Genomic DNA, 5,019 nt, shown 5'->3' on the forward strand with positions numbered 1-5,019 from the left:
CTACATGAAGTCTACAGAGTATACATCAAATGAGCTCTCCTAACGATGTTCTAATCAATACGTGTTAGTGACCTTCCCCAGGCAGTGTTGCATCTGGACTAACGCTTCACCGCAAACCAGGTGCATACTGTAACTAGTTCCACCGGCACGGACTGTAAAGTCCCGACACAATCACCATTCGGGCTATGATTACCTAGAAAATAATCCTACATATGTGTCCACAGATGCCAACCCTGCCAAGATGTCCTAGTCCAGAACCCCCCAACCCAATAAACAGGCTATTCAAAACTCAACGCAAGCGCAGGGGTCAGCAGCTCCTGGCACCCACCTCCCCCCGACTAAGCTCCAGAAAGCGGGCACGCACACTCAGGCCGTGCTCGCCCACTAGGAAGAGGTGGGTATCTCCAGGGACGATCCCGCTGCTGCCAACAGCGACGTGCGGCAGCCTGGGGTCTCCCGCTAGTTGCTGAGAGCAGCTGGACCCTGAGTGGCCAGGACCGTCCACTTCCAGGCGTGGTGCTCTCGGGCACCAGCATCCTCAACCGAAGGAGGCGCGGGTGGCAGCAGCGCATCGGTGCGCTGGGGAAAACAGGGAGTGGGCGGGCAGCCACGGACACCACCGCCCGGACTAGAAACCCCCCCCCACCGGGCAGCTCCCCGCCTGGGCGCCCGCGTTCCAGTCGGAGAAGCCAGGCGGTCGGAAGCGCCCCGACTGCGTGCAGGGGTGCGTGGGGCGCACGGGGCGCCGCTTCCGCGCCAAGAGCCCGGGCCCGCGGGGAAACGGAGGCCCGCCGGGTCCCCGGGAGCCCGGCTCGCGGAGCGAGCAGGTGACGGCGGGGGCAGGGCGGCTGCGACGCCGCGCGGGCGGCGGGCGGGTGTCGGGCGAGTCTGGGCGGCGTCGGGAGGGACCGGCGAGCGGGGGAGGGGCGGAGGCGGGGGGAGGAGGGAGGAGGAAGAGCGAAGGGCCCTGGCGGGACTCCCGGCGCCCAGCTGCCCGGCCCGAGCCCTCAAGCCACCGCCCCCAGGCCCCGCGCAGACGCTGGACGGTCCCCGCCTCCAAACCTCCCCCCCCCGGCCCGGTCAGAGAATAACTTACCCGTTTGCCGACGGAATCGCTCCTGCTGGCCCCTCTGACGGACTCCTCCGGCTCGTCGTCTTCCGGTGATGAAACCGGAAGTCCCACCCCTCCCCAAGAGGAAAACGGAAAGCCGAAGGAGTCAATCTAAGGAAGGGGAGACGCGCGTCAGGCTGAGAGCCTGGCGGCGTCTGACCGGGAAGGCCACCTGGCACTTCCAGCGGCTCCCCGAGCGGGTAACCCCCGGGCGATCCCGCCTCCTCCCTCTCCATCCCTCCTCACTCCACCCCTTCGCTCGCCCGCCCGCGGTAAAGAACCCCGAGGGCGATGCGGGAGAAACGGACGCGCCCGGGCCGGGCGGGAGCCGGAGGCCTGCGGGCCGGGCGGCCGGCCTCCGCCTCCACCGGCCCAAGCGATGCCCGGCGCCTCTGAGGCCTCCTCTAACGGAGCGAGGTTTTCCTGCTGTGCCAGGCGCGTGCGCACCTCCGGGTTAGGAGAACAGCCTCTGGATGCTCCTAGCAGGGGTCCTCAGAGTCGCAGACCCTAGGAAGCCACGAGCCGAATTCGGATTCTAACGGGTTCTAATGAAAAATGCAGGAGGATCGGGGTCCAGTTCTCAGAAGAGGGGGCTGGGCTGCGCTGGGCTGGGCTGGTGTCTGGCTAACACAGAGGCTGAGGGAGGGATGCGCTGGAATGAACATGTGGCGCGAGAAGAAGCCCAGACCAGGTTCTTTGTGTGTCTGTGGCCGACTGCCTTCCTCCAGCTGCAAGTGAAGAGAACGTGTGTCACCACAGGGCTCTTGCACTGTCCAGCACACACTCACGCAAGGTTTATTTTTATGAATACAACGTAAAACCAAGAACATTCCCAGTCCTCGTTATCTTCCATAAGAGCATCTACCAAATCTAACTGACAGTCCAAACCTGGACAGTCCCAAACCTGACATGTTGCCCTCCTTCAATACGATGACGTCCCCTCCTGATCATGTCACTATATACTCCCAATAAGTATACTGGGTGGTCATCTTTATCCATGTGCATATGCTTCTTTGGTAAAATTTTTTAAAGCAAATACTTAAATTTCTCTATCCCCAACCTCTTTGTCTTCTTATTACTAGTTAATTGGTCTTCTGGCTAATCACTGGGCGGATTTCTGTCATCCCTCTGAATGTAATCTATCCGGAAAATACTTCCTATCTGGCTCCCAAACCACAGCAAGACCCAGGTAGCCACATGGCTTGGGTTTGGGTAGAAAACGTGGACCCATCAATGAGAGCTGGGGAGACCCATCATGACCCGGGGAGGCAGAAAACCACGGCTCTGGACTCAGGCATCCCAGGGTTGGAATCTCCTAGATTCAATGACCTCATTCGTCCTCCTCCTCTCCTCACCTGGTGGCAGCTGAATAATTGACCAAGACACTGCAGGTCTCAGAGATTCAGCAGGAATGCAGATCAGCAAATACATCTTCTTATTTAGTGACTTGGTAAAACTGATGTTCCCTTGCTCAGAAATGGTTATATTTTACAACCAACTTTTGTTAATTGACTACTATGAACACCCTTGTTAAAATATAAATTGGCGTCAGAAACCTCGTGTACAGTTAGTCCTTGGGACCTCTGCCAAATACATCAGGTAGGTCCACGGAATCCGAAAACCTCACAAGATTCAACCAAATCTGGCGAGCATGGACTGTGCTTAAATAGTGACGAGTACCAAACACCTGCGAATATTTAACCAAGAGGACTTGATGTTGTCCAGCACCAGAGAAGAAGTGGCTCCTTATGGATGCCTCAGCGAGGCTGATGCCACAGGTGGGTCCCGTTTCTGTGACAAGAGGCAGGGTAAGCTGGCCCCATGATCCAGCCGTTTTAGACATGACGCAGCAAGCTTTAAAACTGACATTTCAAGCACCCACAAAGAGATGGAATGTGTGGCACTTTGTTTTTATTTGGAATCATAAGAGAAACATTTTTAATAAACCCTTAACTTCTTCTCCATTAATGCTATTTAAATAGTGAATTCATAAAGACTGAAGTGATTTGTTTACTTATACTTAGCTGTAGAAAACTTACGTGCTTTTGTTTATTTGTTTACACCATCAAATCCAATCAAGCCAAACAAGATGGTCGACTGAAATGACTGATGAATGCAACCTGAGCTGACAGCTTTAAATTTGGGATGTGTTACTGATGTCAGGTTGATCAGTTCTCTGTCTAAAATTGATGCTATTTAAAGCTTTGAACAATTTAGATGTAGTCACTGAGTAAAATCCCAACGGGGTGAGAGAATTCCATCAGGGCTGATTCTGCTGTGGTGAATTTCCATGTGCGCAGGTGTCAGAGGGAGAGTGGCCTCTCCCGATGGGGTAGTGAGACAGAACAGGATGCAGGAGGGGCGGTGGGCTGGCGTCACTCACAGCAAAGGTAAAGAGGCTTAGAATAAAGATAGACGCATCTTCTCACAAGGAATCCCAAATGGCATAAGAGTGTGAATATTGGTCATTTCTGTTTCAAAACTTTTCAAGAAAGGAAAAAGTGAAGGGGAGGCAAGAAGTGAATATGTATCACGCTTCAATAACTCATCTGAAAATGAACCCCCAGGGAAATCATGGTAGTCGGTGGGGTAGACCAATGTTTTTATTAACAATATAAAAGGAATGTGTGGTGAAAGCAACGGTGACATAAGTACTGACAGTCAGTGGATGAATGATTATGTGTCCTGAGCACCTCAGGACACAGCAAACTAGAGCAATTCCACCAATCAAATGGCAAGAGAAGTCTAATCGAAGAACCATCCTTGTGCTGGAAGGGCAGAATGAGTCCAGTCCGGGGACTACTGGGGCCAGACTTGGGGAAATCAAGTTGTTGAAGGTAGCTGTGACTTTAGAGAGGTGTGCAACAGAGACATTAAGCCATTTCCAGTGTCTCTACCTTTAAAATAGTTTATTACTGGTCCAAATGTCCAAAGACGTATTAAAGAGGGAAAATATTGTTTACTGGACAGAAATTCTCTGGATATTTAGATTCTATTCCTGTCCAGGGATGTGAGAGAGGGGATATGTCAGCAGCTCAGATGTAAGCTGGAAGGTTCCCGTCGTTGTTAATGCAGCTTAGCCGTCTCTAGGAAAAAGGCAGCAAATAATTGGGATCCTTCTATGTAGTTCCACCTAACAAAAGAAGAAATAAAGAGAAACTGTTATTTCCATTCAAATAATGGAGGAAAAGTAGTCTACAATTTAAACAGGAAGATTTGATGACATAAATTCAATCTAAAATATGCAGCATGTCGGAAGGTTACTGATGTGGACACCCTGTGGTTTGCACACTGAGAGATCAGCCCCCTCAAGAACCTGCTCACTGTTGATTTTCTCCTTCTGCGCGTGCTCTCCATCGTCCACAGTGCCCAGCGGGAGCATCATCACACTCTTTTGGATAACATCCTGGAATATATTGGCAATTGGTGTGGTTGATCCATCCCGGATCATATCTGGTTCTGTTCCAAACACTGAAACACAGGAAAAGAAGGCATTGAATAAATTAATGAGAAGACTACCCCCAGTGATCTCCGCAAATGTCGTGTTCACTTTATCTTTCTTTCTTTTTTTTTTTTTTTCCCACCATGAAATTTGGTGGCTGGGATAAGTAAGCGTCCTGATATCATGCAATTTATATTCTAAAATAGTCAATAGAGTCAAGAAGAAAACTGTGGTTGCCTTATTTACTATTATCTACTTTTAAAAAATATTTTTAAATAATATTTTAAACTAACGTTAGACGTACAGAAAAGTTGCAAAAGTAGTACAGAGAGAGTTCTCATATATTCCTTACTCTGCTTTCCCTAATGTTAACATCTTACATAACTATTGTACAATTATCAAGAATAGGAAATTAACATTGGATAATATTATTAACTAGACTCAGCCTTTATTTGAATTTCACTCT

At 50.5% G+C, this 5,019-nt stretch overlaps 1 long non-coding RNA gene across 1 annotated transcript; it reads left to right on the plus strand.

Annotated features, from left to right (window-relative positions):
• Positions 1-1,193: 1,193 nt before the first annotated feature.
• LOC138915538 (uncharacterized) lies at positions 1,194-4,264 on the plus strand. Its single transcript, XR_011421589.1, has 2 exons — positions 1,194-1,383; positions 2,194-4,264. It is a non-coding gene; the product is annotated as an uncharacterized lncRNA (long non-coding RNA).
• Positions 4,265-5,019: the final 755 nt, after the last annotated feature.

This window comes from Equus caballus, chromosome 9 (assembly GCF_041296265.1).
Source record: "Equus caballus isolate H_3958 breed thoroughbred chromosome 9, TB-T2T, whole genome shotgun sequence".
Taxonomy (NCBI): Eukaryota; Metazoa; Chordata; class Mammalia; order Perissodactyla; family Equidae; genus Equus; species Equus caballus.